At 34.8% G+C, this 18,298-nt stretch overlaps 1 protein-coding gene across 2 annotated transcripts in view; it reads right to left on the bottom strand.

The window, feature by feature from the left end:
• EXOC6B (exocyst complex component 6B) overlaps positions 1–18,298 on the bottom strand; it is a 5,967,963-nt gene that overhangs the window by 2,702,584 nt on the left and 3,247,081 nt on the right. The gene's annotated exons all lie outside the window — the stretch shown is intronic.

The following is an 18,298-nucleotide window of genomic DNA, read 5'->3' as shown; positions in this document are numbered from 1 at the left end:
TCCAAGTGAATGGATGAGCTTGAAAATCCAAATTGGACAAGCTTAAACCAAGAACTGAGTAAAGCCAAACACAAGGATGATACAAGTCCACTCAAGAGAAAGGCTGCTGATTAAAACGCTTTCCTTTTTCCTAGCATATGATGCACAACAAACTGAAAGATGTGAAATCTTTCTCTGAGCTGATCATGGAATCTCGCCAGTGTGCCTCACTTGGGAAAGTGACATAAGATGCAGAATAAAAAACTGAGAAAGTACATATAAGATCGATCACATCTACAGCCGTATGAAAGTTGTGTTTTGTATTTAATTAATTTTTAGTTTACCAGCAATTCATCATATATTGTAAGTAAACAAGCACAACACAGATGTCTGTTAATTTGATCTCTAAATTGTGAGGTTGAGCACGATTATAAAACCTACACTCAAGTAACGAATATTCCAATAATTTTTTTCACTGTCTATCCATTGAAATTTTCTCAAAAGTCTAATCTTCCAGAGGTAACACACCCTTTAAAAATTGATTACTGGGATATTTTTTGTTACAGCAATATATCTGCAGGGGGCTAATTTGAATATAATGATGGAAGGTGGTATGACAACTTTGGAAGAGCTGAATTACCAAATGTGTCTTCCAGCATATGTTCAAAATATAAACGTTTCTGACTCTCTTTACTACATGGAAAATATACTGTATATGATAGAAGAAGGGGGATGATAATAGTACTTTAAAACAAAGACTTTCTGTTTCACACTTTGTCTGTCATATATCCTCTGGGGCAGAAACATCCACCTAGTGATCGAGGGAAGCCTAATAATATGGCAATTACACTAGGGGGACAAGTCACTCCTGAACTGGCTATGGTTGAGGACTCCAGGGGTATGTCAGTGATCAAGAACAGTGGGAGAAAGTGCCTACTAATTAATTTAAAGTGGTATGTTAAACATTAAGTAAATAAATACAACATTCACTTCTACCATGTCTGCAGATTTAATGCAACAAACTGTGACCTATATCCCTTCAACATAGAAGAAAGCAAAACAGAGATGGAATGTAGGCTAATATTGCAGGAATATGTGCCGGGCATTGCCTCTGACCCTGGAAGGGAAGTATTTAAAACTAACTAAACTCGCTGCACATATGGGTCTATTTCAACTGCAATTAGTTAAGCAAATTATGGAAGGATCTACTGGTAAGGAACCACTTTCTTTTAAAATGGACTCCTGCCCTGCAAGCATGCCCCAACACGCCCCCCCCCCCCACACACACACACACACACACATACAATTAGGAATTTCAAAATAAAAACACAGCTGACCAGGGGAGATGTATGGATTAAGAATATGAAGGATAATAGTGAACAACAAGATTAAGTTAATACAATTTCTTATAGAAAGCTCAATAAATTAAAAAGGTTGTCTTCTTACCTTCACAAGAAATGATTCAAAGGTCTGAAAGATGTATTTCTGTCATGATAGTACCAGAGTTGTCATTGGACATCCAAGGTAAGGAGTATCCTTTCTTCCTCATTTTTAGGATCAATAAAGAAAATGGGGATATGAATAGTTTGGCTTAAAGTAACCCAGATACCACTTCAGGCATAAAAGATAAATTAGTTCTCAAAGAATTCCTGTCTCTTTGGAAAATGAGATAGGGTTGACTCATCAAAGGAGCTTGGGACTCAGATATCCTTCTTGCAGAGGTCGAATCAATCAGTAAAATAGTCTTCCTTATTAAGAACCTCAGGTCAGCCAGATTAGCAGATTCAGATGGAGCAAGTGTCAGCTTTTCTCCTTTCAAAAAGATTCTGACATGAGAACGTCTTGAAACAGAAGTATCTATGGGCAGGGGATGCTGAAATGGCCAATAAATGAACTTTGGGAAAGGAGTAAAAAAAAAAGGCCATAGGATAGCAACACACAAATATTGTAAAACCAGAGAACAGTTAAAGCCCTCAATGGGTGCTGGTTAAGTTCTTGGCATCAATCAGAAAACCTTTTCCATTTACTATTATATGATTTTCTAGTAGCAGACTTTCCTGGCTCCATTAGTACCTGCTGCATATCCTCAATAAACAGGTGCATAAAGAGAATTAAAACTCTAGCAACCAGGCAGTCAACTTTGACTGTGGTCAAGGTGTGCACCTCTAATCTCATGTGAGTAGATCCATTCTGTGAGAAAGCTTGTGGTAATTACCCCTGACCATTTCCATAAGAAGGAAGAGCATTACTTTTACCTGGGAGAGAAAGAAAGCTACCAAAAAGACCTTGGGGAATTCCTTCTGAATCTTCAAAACTGCCCTGGACATTAGTGCAAGGGGTAGAAAAGCATGAATGAACATTCCAACGGTGTCGCCGGTCTCCGGTTTAGTGAGTGTTTTAAATGGAGAGACGACGGAGAATCGGAGGACGAGTTTAACATATCTGGGGCTAAACCTAAACGGACAGTTCCGAAGAAGACTTATTCTGTGGCAGGACTGGCCGCTGAAGCAGGTACTGTTAATCAACAAAAGTGTAACATCTCCAACAGTGTTAAAGACAATTACAAACAGCATGGTTTGGACACACTTTTTTAAATGTAATTATGACTTTGAAAATAATTCTTGTAAATTTAGATTGGATATACATGTTATGGAAAGTAAGGATGACAATAGAACTTTAAAGGATTTAATTTATGAGTTCGGTAAAAAATTAGGTACAGTAAAAAGTTTACAGCTTGACAATATGTACCTAAAGCGATGTATAGAGGTAAAAGTTGTACCTATGGGCTTGAGATTTTTCAAACAGCCCTTAGGGATAGATTTAGATGACTCTCATATATTGGAATGTAATCAATTGTTTGAAAGCTTCGGATTTTCATTTATTGAATTCATAATGAAATGTAATGATAAAAAAATATGTGCACTATTTACTGACACTGAACATCTGAATGATATAATTACTCAAGACTTATTGTTTTGTGAATGGGAATTATTTTTTCATAAACAGTATGACTGGGTTGAAAAAAACTGTCAGAAACAATTTCATAGGAAATGTAAATAGTTACAAAGGGATATAAAACAGTATGAAAATCAATTAGCATATAGATGGGATGGCTATAGGCGAGATTCCGCTGGGACATACAATAGAAAGGAAAAATTTAATACTAGGTATGAAGGAAATTGTGAATATAATAATTATAGGAATAACAATTTTTTAGGAGGAAGGGAATACAAGCAGGACACACAGGGGAAACAGTATGCATTGGAAAACAACACTTGGCGGGAAGAGAGATTTATGAGAGGTCCAAGTAAATGATGGGGGAAGAAAGCATTGTGCGACACAGGTTCACTGTAGCATGGGAGATTTTAGTGTGTTTAAATACCCAAATTTTAAATTAGGATGTGAACATTTTAAACTTTTTTCTAAAGGGATGAAATATGTTCCGACTTCCAGTTGTAATATTGTGGACTATATAGCGGAATTCAAGTTGTACATGCAGAAATTAAATTTGGCAGTACATTTCCAAGACAACAACAGAATAAAAATCCATAATACTTTCAAAAAGACTAGTACTTTTATTCCACCATGAACCCTACTTTGGCTACATATGAAAAGATGGTGACTGATGAATTATATAAATTAGTCAATAAATTTAATAAAGAAAAAATGAATTTTAATTCAACTAAAAAGGAATTTTATTCTTTGAAACAATTACAGCAAGACAATCAAATTAGGGTGATGAAACCCAATAAATGGGGTGGAATTGTTCTTTACAATAAGCAAGAATATGTAAATAAAATACATTCTATACTACTAAATTCAGGTAATTATGAAACAGCATCCCTAAATGAAGTTAATATTGGATATCACAAGACTGATTTATTTTTAGAGAATTTATTATTGGAAAATAGAATTGATATTGATTTATATGAATTTGTACAAGTAAAAAACCCAGTCATGGCTACTATGGTGAGAATACCTAAGTTCCACAAAGATCAAATGGGCCCCCCCATTCAGACCTATTATTTCAGGTAACAAGTCAAAAACTTTCCCGTTTGGAAATGTGATTGACAGGTGGTTAAAATGTATATATAAAAAAATACATCATATTATTATTGATTCATGTGATTTTTTTTAGGTCAGTTGACTCCTGATAAATTTAATAATGAAGTCATATTTGTTACCATTGATGTAATAGACTTGTTCTCTTGTATACCAGAAGGAGACGGTTTACGTAGATTTAAGGATAGTATTCAGAAATATAGTGATTTTTCATGGGATAGAATTCTTTTAATTTTGGAATTTATGGAGGTAGTTTTGAGACAACTATATTTTTTATGAAGGGGAATACTACAGACAGAGCAATGGTGTTGCAATGGGTGCAGCTTGTGCACCCATATTTTCCAATTTAGTGTTACTGAGTTGGGAAGTGCAACATATATTCCAAAGTAAGTGGAATTCATTTATTAAGGGTTATGGCCAGTTCCTGGACGATATTTTTATGTTATGGAATGGTTCCAAGAAGGAGTTGAAGCAGTTTATTGAATATATAAACAACTCTAGTGAATACTTAAAATTCACGTATAATTTTGATACTAAAGGTATTTCATACTTGGATACATACATATATACTGAGGAATGGTCATTTTGAATCTAAAATTTATAGGAAAAATATGTTTAGTAACACATACTTAGAATATTCCAGTTGTCATCCGTACAAACAAAAGGCTAGTATAATTAAAGGACAGTGCGCATTAGGGTGGCAAGGATGACTTCAGTGTTAAAAGAAATGGAAGTAGAACTTAAATTTATAGGGAACATGTTTCTGAAAAGGGGTTACCCACATAACCTTATTGACAATACTATAAAATATGTTAGGTCTGAATGGGGTACAAAATACACACCATTGCTAGGTAAAGGAAATGGTAATGTACAGATAAATGATATTGATACCTCAGAAATTCGGAATGAATATAATCGGTCATGTATCTTGCAATATGGAAATTTTGTCAAGGACATACGGAATACTATTACAAGCAATTGGAATATATTAAAGTCCGATGACAATATTTACAAATTGATGGGGAAACAACAATCCTTTGTATATAAAACAGGCTTTAATCTTAAAAAATGTATTTGAGTTAAATATTTCTTCATCTAGGAAAAAATCTAGGAGAGGTGGAACATACAAATGTGGCAACTGTAATCAATGTCACGCTATTATGGAAATTACGGAGATAATGTTGGAAAATATAAACCGGACTGTAGTATACTTTCAGAATGGCAATTGTCGTACACAGCATGTGGTATATTTGGCTAAGTGCAGCACATGCTCCTGTTTCTATGTGGGAAAAACTGATAGGTGTCAAACAGAATATACAACCATATTTACTGTATAAAGAAAAAAGATTAAACAAATGCCTTATACAGACATTTACAAAAAAAGTCCTGGATGCAAAGAATTCAAATTTGCAATCCTTGAGCAAATAAGAGGAAATCCAAGAGGGGGTAGTATTACCAAGAAGTTAAATGAGAAAGAAACCAGATGGCAAATTCTTTTGAATGCTACTGTTCATCCAGGGATAAATGATGGTATATCATTGAAGGCCATTCTGGAAGCAAAAGTGTGATGTTGACAATGATGTATATTTCTATTTATCTCTATGTCCATAAATACTAAATTTGATTACAATATGTAAGATACAAGTGATATGTATTTTACAATCATGTAAGATGAATTTCAGTTTGCATAATGCACTTTAAGATGATGATGTCAGGTTTTAATAGTTTGATTGGTTTTAATAATTGACTGGTATATTTAAACCAGTGTGTAAGTTGAGGTGATGTTCTGATGAAGTCTATGTAATAGATAAAAGCGCTTAACCTTACAGTTTTTAGTACAATAAATTGTCGTTATTTTATACTTGTGGCACCCATCATTGGATCCGGACTTCTTTTTCAGCAGTTTTTAGCGATATATTTCTCATTTCCATAAGAAGGAAGAACATTACTTTTGCCTGGGAGAGAAAGAAAGCTACCACAAAGACCTTGGGGAATTCCTTCTGAATCTTCAAAACTGCCCTGGATATTAGTGCAAAGGGTAGAAAAGCATACAAGAACATTCCTGTCCAAGGAAAAGAAAAGGCATCCGTCTTCTAGGCCTTCTTGCATGGAGTCCTGGAGCAGAATCTTACCAGGTGATTATCTAGACAAGAAGAAAGTGGGTCTACCAGAGGAACTCTCCACAGATGGATCAAATCTTGGGAAGACCTCCTGATCTAGTTGCATAAGTTAGGATATCAGGGTCTGGCCCTGTCCTGCTCAGCTTGTCTGTCACACAACACTGCTCTGATGGAATGAAGGACGCCTGCATGTTAAGTGTGTGCTGTAAAGCTAATATGGCTAGTCTGTAAAGGGGATACAATATGGCTTATCCCTGCTTGTAGATGCACCACATGATTGTAATATTGTCTGAAGTAACTTGAAGAGGTCCTGGGGACTAAAGATGATTCAGAGGGTTAACTAACTGCCTTCATTAGGGAAAACATCCATTTAATATTGATGTGCTTGCATCTGCCCTAGGTGTTCCACATGCCTTGTATTATTATCTCTCTTGAAACTACTTCCTAAGCAAAGTCATAGGCATCTGTGATGACTGCTCTGAAACAGGGAGGGAGGGACAGAGAGACCTGAATTTAGGGATAATTGCTGTTTCCATCAAGTAATTTCTCTACTGACAAACCTCAGCACTGGGATTTGGAAAGACAAGAGATGTTGATGCTGGGACAAAAGAGATTTCGTATACAATTAGATCTTTCTCATGTGGAGGTTTGCCAGGGTTATCATGAGAATCACAGATGCCATAAGAACCCAAATCTTAAGGTATTCCTTTGCAGTCACTGAAGTCTGAACCTTACAAATAAATTTAGGTAGAGATCTATTTTTCCTGTGGAAGAAAAGCTCTTTGAATTGAGGAGCCCAACTGACACCCCACAAACACAATACTGTGTGAAGCAGTCAAAAAGGGCTTTTGAATATTCTCTTGGAATCCCAGCCTGTATAAGAGGTCTCTCACACAAGTGAAACATTCCTAACACTTTGAAAAAGAATGTGCAAAGGATAAGCAAGTAATTTCTAAATATGGGAAAAAAGAATAACAACATTCTGTAGCCTGCAACAAGATATGAATGGAGCTAGACACTTTTTAAACCCTGTTTGTTGAGGTGGAAAGTTCAAAACGTAAGACAGATAAATAATAATGTGATCCAGATACAGACTCATAAAAAATGCCGAAAGTTTTTATAAAAAGAATGTAATAAGTATCTTTTTGAAGTAGTACTACCAGGAAACATGCATGAGGAAGATGAGGGAACAGACTGTGAAGTGACATCATTCTGAAGTTAAGCACCATCACAAACAAATCTAAGGAGGAAAGATACAGATCTGGTCTCCAGTCATCATTTTTCTTTGGCAGCAAAAATATCCTTGAAGAAAAATCTTTTCCCACATGGGAAAGAAGAAGTGGTTCTACTACTTCCTGGAATAGTATGTATGAAAGACAGGTGGAAATAATAGTCTGGCCAAGAGGATGAGGAATAATCCCCTGGCAAAGAGGAGTATTCTCTCACTGCCATCTATAACCTTGAAAAATGATCTTCAGAACCCACTTGTCTGAAACTATTCATTGCCAACAGAAGAGTGGAGCTTCTGTCTTTCTGAAAGGGAAAATGGCCAGGGTGGGAGGAGGGAACAAGATTCCTTAAAAATCAAATTAACTAATTGGGCTCTTCTTGGTCTTGGGATTCCTGAATTCATTTTGGAACACCCTTGCCATTTTACCAAAACTGGATGAAGGCTCAGAGAATCCTTTAGAAAATTAATAAAAAAGGAGAGCAGATAAATCTTAGAGGTTTCCCTGGATTAACTTACTCTTTCCATCCCACTTTTGATCACTTTTGTACCAAAGGAACCAACAATTGGATCTCTATCTAAAAGAGAAAATAAAATCTCATCATTCAGATCCATCTGGAAGGTTCTGAGAATGCAGCCAGGCAAACCTCTTCAAAACAGTACCAAAGTTCACAGCCCTGGAAGAATTACCAGCTGAGTCTCACACACACACACACACACACACACACACACACACACACACACACACACACACACGCACACAGTAAACAGATAGCAATGATTATTACAACAGAATAAACTAAATAATTTAAAGTAGATTTTTCTCACAAGAAGAAACATAACATTCCTCACACTTTCACAATCAGTCAGAATAAACTCAAACTCAATAAAATAACATGCCAAACTTCAACAGAAAGAGTTAGACTGGAATTAACTATTAATCAGCAAAAGGCTTAACTAAAGCTATAGCTGCTGGATCAGGTTTGGGAAGAGTGTATAAAACTTAAAAAGAGTGAGGAACTTTATAAATTCTAACCGCCTTTTTAGGGGCAGCAGTCTAGCTATCAAGAAATTGCAAGCACAGACACACCCATACATTTGCCAATGCTAACAGAACTGGAGGAACTGGTAAAGATTCAGAAAAATCCTTCTGAAACAGTTCATACAATTTTCTGAGAGACTGAGAAACCTCAGTATACTTACACTGAAAACATTTGACAAATTCTGGAAATAGTTTAAAAGAGAGAAGAACCCCCAAAGGGAGAATAAAAAACTGGGCTCTTCTCAAAGTGTAAAATAGAAAACTGAGTAGAAAACCTGCATCCCTCCCTTCATCTTACTGTGCAGATTCAGAATCTTGAATATCTTCAGGAAAAGAGGTATCCTCCTTTCTTTTCCCTGAAAGCAATAAATAAGAAGAATCAAAAACCTGAATAAAACCTGGAGCCAGATCCACTGATCTTCTCCTGTCTAACAAAATTTGAGGAGTAGATACATGCTGATTTTTCTGTTCTTTTTGACAAAATAATTGGAGCCAATAGTGTTACAAATGGCAGCAGCAGTTTCCACACGATGAGTCCAACATTCTGACAAAACAGGGAATGCTTCCCTGTTCCATCTCCAAGGACCGTCAAGAGTCGTAGAGGAAGTGGCTAACCCCCAGTCCATAGTGGCTGTAGGTGCTACAAATTGTTGGATTGCTGTGGTGGCAACAGTTAAAGTTTTTGTGTTTTTTTTTTTTGAAAGAGGGACCAACAGTTTGCTCCAAGGTCAAGATGAAAATTGCCCCTCTTTCTCATAGGAAGCAAGCAGCAAGAGCAAGTAAAATTTTTAAGTCTTTAAAAGCAATTTTTTCAGAGAAAAACACACTAAAAGACTTCAGAACACTTTCCCAGAACCACAAAGTAAAATAAACACAATTTCACCTTAGAAAAAGTGGTTTTAATTTACTTTAAACAAGTTTTAAAATGACAGGAAAAAAAGAGCACGCCCTTTTAAAAATACAGTACAGTCTCAAGACAGTCCATTAAAATAAGTTCTATTTAGATGCTAGAAAGTCCTTTTACATGAATACGAAAAGAGCAACATGTATTGCACGAACCACGGAAACACCGAATGTCCAAAACCGCGAAATTCGAAGTGTCATGGTATAGATCCGTAAGGTAAGTGTGCGATAGTTACAATAGTTACGGATCTTAGGGTTAGGGTGCGGGTTAAGGTAAGTGCATAGATAGGTAATGTATGTAAGGTTTAGTGAAGGGTTAGAAGTAGGGTTTTGTTAAATGTATGCGTGTGGATTATTTATTTTGTTTTGGTATATCTCTGTAGGGTAAGTGTGTGATAGTTACGGACCTTAGGATTAGGGTGCAGGTTAAAGTAAGTACATGCATAGTAATGTATGTAAGGTTTAGTGTAGGGTTAGAAGTAGGGTTTTGGTGCTTTACTTTAGGGTTAGAAGTAGGGTTTTGGTTAGTGTATGTATGTGATTTATTTATTTTGTTTAGGTAGGCAGTATGTAGTAGGAGGTGGAGCTGGCCGACTATGGGGATTCGACTTTTTGAATTTCTCGGTTTAGTGCATTCGGCATATTCGCTGTTCGCGCAATACGTGTCGGTGTTTTTGTATTCGCCTAATGGGATTTTCGCTAATATAATATAGACCCCATTAAAACACAAACTTGTAGCTTTAAAATATCTTTTCCAGAACAGCAAAGTATTACTAATAAACAAAAATTATTAAATGGAAGTTTTTTCCCTAAAGTGAACTTTTCTGCCTAGCAAATGAACTGATAATCGATCCTTAACCTCAAAGGAGTGTACGCTTCAGTGGAAGTAAAATTATGGGCAACTTCATACCCAAACTTGTCTTTTAGTCAGCTTAGCTTGAAGTGTCTGACACTGAGTGTGCAGAAGGTGCCCTGAAGCTTTGGAAGCTGGCTGGCTGGCTATTATATCCTTGGCATATAGGTATGACTGGTGATTAATTTGATGAACATATCTAAGCTCTTAGCATAAGCATAAATATTAAGACTTAAGAAGACTGCAGGTAGTACACAAAATGGTGGTAAAAATAAGAAATCATGAAACTGGGAAACTACATAAGTTTAATGGAAGTGAGCGAAAACTGTTGCAAGATTTACAGTCCAGATGAGGGACAAAATAGGCCTTGAAAGAATAGATAATAATTTGAGGAAATGAGACTTATTTAAACTAAAAACACATGACAAAAAATATATTAATGACCCCTGTCAAGCCTGAAAAAATGCAGAATGCTGCCAGATTACAAAAGACAAGGAAAACACCAGTGTTAGATGGTATCCCAACAAAAACTTGGAACAGGAAAGCAAACAAAGTGGTACAAATATTTTGAGAGAAAGATACCTACTTCTTGGAAGCAGGTAGTTTTGGTTGTGTTTAGAAAAGAAGGGAAAGCTCTGATGGACAAATGTTCTCATAGGCCTATTTACATTTTTAATCATGACTACAAGGTTTTCACATTATACTGTCAAAAAGGTTCACCAAGACCAAGTCCAGTGTGGATTTAAATAAGGTTGTTCAAAGTTACATGAAGACGGGAGAGGACAGACTGATTTTTTTCTGTGAGCTAGTTAACTTGATTAGTAACAGTCAGGCAAGAAAGCACCTCTTCAAATGCAAGGCATAAAAGCATAATCACAGCAATGCATAGTGTGTAGGTCAGCATCCTTGATTAGTAACAATAAGCCAAAAAAGAATCTTTTAAAAAGGAAAGTAACTTATTAATAACATTTTAGTATGAGAAGAAAAGCTTGGACATGGAAGGACAAAATTAAAGTTACAACATATAGATGCTGGGTTATGAGCGTGTATAGAATAGCTTACATAAACTTAAAAGTTAATTTATTTTTGATAAGTATATGGTTAGTAGAATAAATTAAAGAATGTAGATTAAATCAGGGGTTTTATTTTTTCATTTCCTCAAGATAAGTAAGTTAAAATAATAATAATAAAAAAAAACAAATAATGAAAGATAAATTGCAGTTTTACAGTATATTGTGAAGGATCATTTTTCTTACCCAAAAGGAGATTTAGGGGGAAATGTACTGTAGGTGAAGGGATGGTCTAGTGGAACTGATATAGTTGAACAAATATAGTCGAGACAGAGAGATCAGTCATGAGTTGTTCAGACAATGCATTCTAAGTGACCTTTACAGCAGACTGTATAGTTGTATGAGTAAACCTACCATAACAGTAAATGTTTAAATAGATAACTGCTGCAATAGATTAAGCTATATGAAATATCTTCACGAGGATTAGCCCCACTGGCCTGTTTTCAGACATAATGACAGTTTTTACACTACCCTGGATGAGGAAAGCAGGATAAACTCAATGGTTAGGCAAAACCAAAAACTCAGAACCTTCTTGCCTACTAAGACTGTGCTTCTCTGCAGGGTTCAGGAGATCGACCTTCCATTAACGCTTTTTCAAGGCTAGGCAGAAAACTTCCTGATAGGGATTGTCTTCTATGATTTACATTTTTTCTGAAGGAAATTTCCTGTTTTTTGGTCAGAAAATGTATTTTTTCCTCAGAATCCTAAACATGGTTATTAACAACAGATGTGTTGGTCAAGTGATAAAAAGGTATGCATATGCTACTGGCAGAAATAATATAGATAGACAAATAGATACACGTCTCATGCATTATAAGCCACTGTAACATTAAAAGACAGAATGGCTGCACTGTCAGCTTTAACACAGAATGTAACTGACCTTACAGGTGAACAAAACACTAAAGAGTTCAGAATTACATTAAAAATGTAGGGTGTAAATTGTCATAATACAGGAGATTTGTTTGAATAGAAAAGAACATAAAAGTTAAATAAAAAGAGAATTTCAGAGTGGACATTTAGTGTGATATCAGGAAAGAGGTGATCTAAACATAAAAGAAGAAATACAACAATGCAAGATTTGTGACAGGGAGGAGATATGGTCAGGGAAAGAATTTTACCAGGAAATGTATTCTATACTTTCCATCAGACTGCAGGAATGCAACTCAGGAGAATTTTGGGAAAATACTGTTTTCATTAGGGTATTTTATTTACAGAGCTTTACTGGAATTTAGTGTATAACAATAAGGATGTGTTACGGTCACACAAGTGAAATTATGATTACAGAATGCAGATTTTTAGAAAAAGTATATGAAAGTATTTGATATACAGGATGCTATTTTACTAGAAACTGTTCAGAAAGAATTGATATTGCTGCTCTCCAATACACAACAACTGAGCTTGGTTGAAAAGAAATTATTTATCACAAAAGCAGATATATTTGGTTGAAATATTTTAGAGCCATCCAATAACATCATCTGCACATACATATAAACATACTAAAATAACAATATAAGGAACTAAAATAAAACAAAATCGACAGGTATTTCCCTGGATATTTATTAACAGGGGAATTTAAGGAATGGGTAACAAAATCTGAGAGTTATTAAGACAATAGTGGACAAGATAGAATAAAGGACTTTAAAAATAAAATAAGCAGAAGGCAGAAAGGGTTTTGGAGAAAAACAAAACTTTTTAAAAGCATTAGAAAAAGTTAAACTGTTGCAGAGAAATGGGAGGCTTAAAGTTCAAGAAGAATAACTTTGCAGAGAAATAATATGGATAATGTAAGCATAGGTTTAAGAAAGCTGCAGTTCAATAACTTTCTTTTGACACTAATCACTGAGAACAAATATTCTTAGCAAAGACTTAGGCAACAGAAAGTTGAAAGAGCAATGGCAAAAGTCAGGATACCTACAGCAAGAAGACTAATTAGGAATCCTGAAGAGACAATGGAGATAATTCAGCAATTTTACAAAAATCTATGCAAAGCATGAGTGGGGAAATTGGAAGAAACGTTTCTGGAAAATTCAGATATTTCTAAGATATGCAATACTTAAGTTCAGCAATTAATAATCAGGACAAACAAAGGATAAATAAAAAATGTGATGCATAATCAAACACCACACAAATCTGTACAAATGGGTGAAATTCCCACAGAATTGTGAAAGTCAGGAGGAAAGAGGATGTTGAAACTTTGGAATGTACTGTTTTAATGATGTTTTGAAAGGGAAGAAATACCCATATTGTAGAAGAAGATAGTGATGGTAGTCTTACTGAAGGGCCCTAAAGACCTTGCATCATATAGACTGATTCATGATTACAATGCAATTAAGTCTATATTAGCTGAAAGACTAGCAAAATATTACCAACACTAATAGATATAGGAACATATGGTTTTGTAGAATGGAGATAATAATTTAATAATATTAACAAAACAATGATTCAGGGGAATTGGAATATAAAAAAAAACTCCATTGCTGTTGATCTCTTTGGATGCAAAGAAAACATCCAATTGGGTTTGTTAGGAACTCAGGAACAGGGCAACATTAGCATTTGTGTTTCCAAATAGTACAGAGTCAATAAGTAGAATATATGATCAGATGACTTGTAGCCTCTAGCTAAACAGATAAGAGTCACAAATCTGGTGATATAATGAGTGTTGTAGTCAAGAAACACTATTTGGAGATGGTGATATCTTGTATTTGACAAATCTTGAGAATGACAATTGGGTGTTGGGGGATACTTTAAGACAGTTTCTGTGTATTGGAGGATATAAAATAAAAGAAAGTAAAACAAAGACTACAGCTGTAAATTATGTACCAACACATGATTTAATTCAAACCCATATTTATGGGAAGACAAAAAAGGATTTAGGTGCATGGATTAAAAAGGATGTTATAGCAGACAAAGATATGTGGGGAAAGACCATGGAGATGATTACTAAAAAATAAGATACTGTAAACTAATGGTCAATGACATGAACAGTAGAATACATACAGTAAGAATACTTTAGTTCCCTTGGTCATGTAAGTAGACCAGGCGTACTTTTATCAGCCAGAGGAAAAAGTCATAAATAGCAATTAATAACAAGTGAAGAAATTTATTTGGAAAGGGAAGAGGACGAGTAAAGTGAGACATTAATTCTGGCCACAGAACAGAATGGCTTAAGACTACATGATCAGAAGGATATTTTAAAGCTATGCAACTGGGACTATTTATGTATATGTGTATATATGTGCATGCTCGCACACACACGGATATATATATATATACATATTATATATATATATATATATATAATGCACACAGAGGGATATAGATTGAAGAGGAAATAGTGGAACAAGGTGGAAATATAAGGAATGCAATGAGATCACGGCTGAGGAAAACAAGCTCACAAGGACAATAGGAGTAATTATAAATAGTACTGCATTTATAAACTGGAAGACAACATTGTAAAGAACAAGTTAGTGAGAGAGTAAAGAAAGGAAATTTTACAAACAGGAATATATGCAACCAAGGATACGAAAAACAGGCAAAAGATGACAAGAATTAAATGGAGGAAAGTAACAAAGGAACCATGCTAATGGTAGCAATAAACTGGAAAAAAAAGTGATACAGTGAAATGAAGTCAAGCAGGTGTGTGAGCTACAGGATAAAGCTTGCCTTCTGTACCAATTACTGTTGGCAGAAATAAAGGTAAGGAAACAGAGAGACTGTGAATAGTACTGAGTAAAAAGATCAGCTGTGGAAGGTTTTCTTGAGGAACCAAGAACAGAAGATGCTACTAAGAAAATGCTAAATAGTAAGGCATAAAATTATTATGCAGTCATTTATAAGAACCAAATAGAGGAGATTACAAAGGACTGGAAAAGAAAATTAGAACAAATTACAAAAGAAAAGTAGGAGGACATTTCTAATGCCTCTGAGTATGCTACAAAGTCCAGAAGAATTAGGATATCTGCAAAGAAGTGTTCACAAAGGTACCTTTATACTTTTAATATACCTTAGAGATTTTTCTGCAAGATGTGAAGGGAATGAGACAGAAAATTGAAACACATCTTTGGGGAATGGGTACAGTTAACTGTGTTTAAGGTCTCCATACAGAATCTCCTGACACAACTGTTTGGGGGAAGACATTATATTTATTAAGGAAATTAAGTTACTGAGTTGGTCTCCAGACATAGTGAGGCCTTATCAAATTTAATGTTATTAGCAAACAAAAAAGTAATTTTACAAAAGCGGAAATCAATGTAAATCAAAAATTAAGCCCACAGTACTGAATATTGTGACGTAAAAGGTTTAGATAGAAGATCATTAAAAGGACAGCAGGAAGCAAATTTCATAAAAATGAAATGGCTCATTTGGAAACAATATATACAAAATAAAGTTTGAGCAGGTGACTAAAATAAGTAGGATGGCAGAAAATGAAGTTTACACGTAAATTGTAATGCATGACTGTAAATAGAGTTATGATAGAAATTGTTTGTATAAAGCATGTATATATTAATAGAAAGTGTTACTGGGATTTTTCTGTTTTATTCTTATTAATGCACATGAAATAGGGCTGCAAATGAAGAATATGATGAATAAGCAAATTAACTTATTCTCCCTAGCAGATAAAATGAAAGACTACTATGCATACAACAGGCAGCCTTCCTAGGTTTTATTTAGTATAGTATTTATATCACAACACAGCTATAATCAATAAATCAGAAATGTATATGCAAAACTCATCATCAGTTGCTACGCCATCTACAGAAAACTATAGTATAGTTATGCTGAGAAGCATGTACATTGCTCTGCTTACAAATTAGACAAATCATTTTAACTTTATTTCATTGTCTGGCTATAATATTCATGTCTGGGTAGTCTTAAACTAAACAGAAGACATGCAAGTGGCCTGCTTTGAGACCTGGCAGAGGATTTGAGCTTGGACTTCTAAAATCTGTACCCAGTTCACAATTATGATAGAACTAAAAACTTCTTCAAAATTTCCACATACACACTGTGTGAATGAACAAGTCACTAATGATTCAAAACCCTGGCACAGAACATAATGCAATGAGTTGCTACTAAGTGATGTCTTGTAGTCCTGAATTTAATTCTTTCACAGTCATCATATGCATAATGTGCAACTCTAAGCAAGTATGTTAACCAAAACAAATTAAAATATATATACCAACAAAATAATGTATGAAAACTAGTATAATAAAACACAGTAAAATGTAGATTAATGGCAAGTAACAGACACAAAGCAATTCTGAGTACTGCAATATTCACAGATGCTGTGAAAAAATGAAGAGGCACCACTTACTTTTAAATGGGAGACTAACATCAAACTGATATCACTGGAAGCCTTATTTAACAGTGGGCCATTGTTTCTTAAGCTGTCCAAGTATTTTCTGATAAAGACTTACTACTGTTAACTGCTATACGAGACCATACATCCATCCACAACCCCTTTTTCCTATTCTTGCAAAAGGGGTCAGGGTGTCACTTCAACCATGACAATCATCTAGAGCTAAGGTTCACACCACTGGGTGGCTAGCCCGTGTTCATGCAGACTCTGCACTGAAGGCATCCAGCCATAAAACAAACCAGAGAAATTCTTGCTTTGAGGTGACCCTTACAGAAAAAATAAGTCGTCATCCACAATACAGTAGATAAACAGTAATGGTCACTTATACCAAACAGAAAGGGAAACATTCAATATTCCCCAATATGATTTTGTAAACATTTTTGCAAAATGTGGCATATCTTTTTGCCCTTCTCCTGAGGTGCAGCAACCACAAAGGCAGTGTATTTACAGTCAATACAGGGGCAAAACTCTCCTATAAAAATACTTCAAAATTGTCCAGGAAATGCAATTTTTAACCAAAGCATGGTCTGTAAAAGCATACAACAACCAAAGAAAAATTACAATGAATACTAAAAAAAAAAGACAGAAAAATCAAAAAACAGTCAACATACTTTATAACTGATAGCCCTTAATAAAGACAGTCTATATATATATATATATATATATATATATATATATATTAGAAAATTAATTGAAACAGTGACTAAAAGCACAAACATTAAGTCATGGAAAAGGCAATGTGTCACAAGAAAGACATGCTGAATATTTTAAAATGCATAAGGCAAATCTCAAAACTGCTGAAAATTATCATCATCAGACTCATGAAGCTTCTGTTTGCTCATACAGATGATGAACCTTCTACTTTTTAAAACTGGGTTGACTATACTGTATAGTTCCCATTTAAATTTAAGGTTTCAAAACAGGTAGCAATTGCTCTGATCTATTAGTGTCTCTCATTGCCCTTCTACAAGTAAAAAACCCAGATAATATAATTTTACAACTTAAATAAGCTTATACAGCATGCAAAGACAGGGTAAAATGAAAAATAGCTCTGCTTTAAATGTTTTTTTTTTCTTTCTTTCTTGCAACTAAAATTAACACCATCTGAGTGACTAGCACTTTGAAGAAGTCTATACATAAAAACTAAACTACCAATGAAAACAAACTGAACTACTTATAGTTGTTAATCATGATTAACATGTTAAGTGCTGTCAGATGACATCTGCACGTCTGATTTTTGAGGGCACAGTAATAATGTTCACAAGAGCGGGGTTTTTGACTTAGTGTCCATACACAACAAACCCTTTAAAGCAAAAGCACATTTGTATTTCACTAACTACTAATATGAATCGCAGACGCATTTCCATTTTATTCAACTGATTTTAAAGAAAAAGAAAATTCTCAGCTCAGCTGCAGGGTCCAGTTCATCCTACAAGTCAGTGCTGAAAAGATTCAGTTTACTACTGCCATTATTTGAGCCTGATGAATGGCACCCACAAGCCTGCCTGCCAGTTATAACAGTAACCGAAAATATAAAAGGTATGCACATGTAAACTAGACCCAGCACTAAACAAACTTGTCAACATTACTGAATACCAAGAACTATTTGTAAATCTCCCTTTAGTTTAATATCTCTGTTTTTAATTGTCAAAAATTTATTTTTGTTTGATCTTTTAATTTCT

Source organism: Protopterus annectens, chromosome 2.part2 (assembly GCF_019279795.1).
Source record: "Protopterus annectens isolate FY-2018-M chromosome 2.part2, PAN1.0, whole genome shotgun sequence".
Classification (NCBI taxonomy): Eukaryota; Metazoa; Chordata; order Ceratodontiformes; family Protopteridae; genus Protopterus; species Protopterus annectens.
This window is presented reverse-complemented; position numbering and strand designations above follow the sequence as displayed.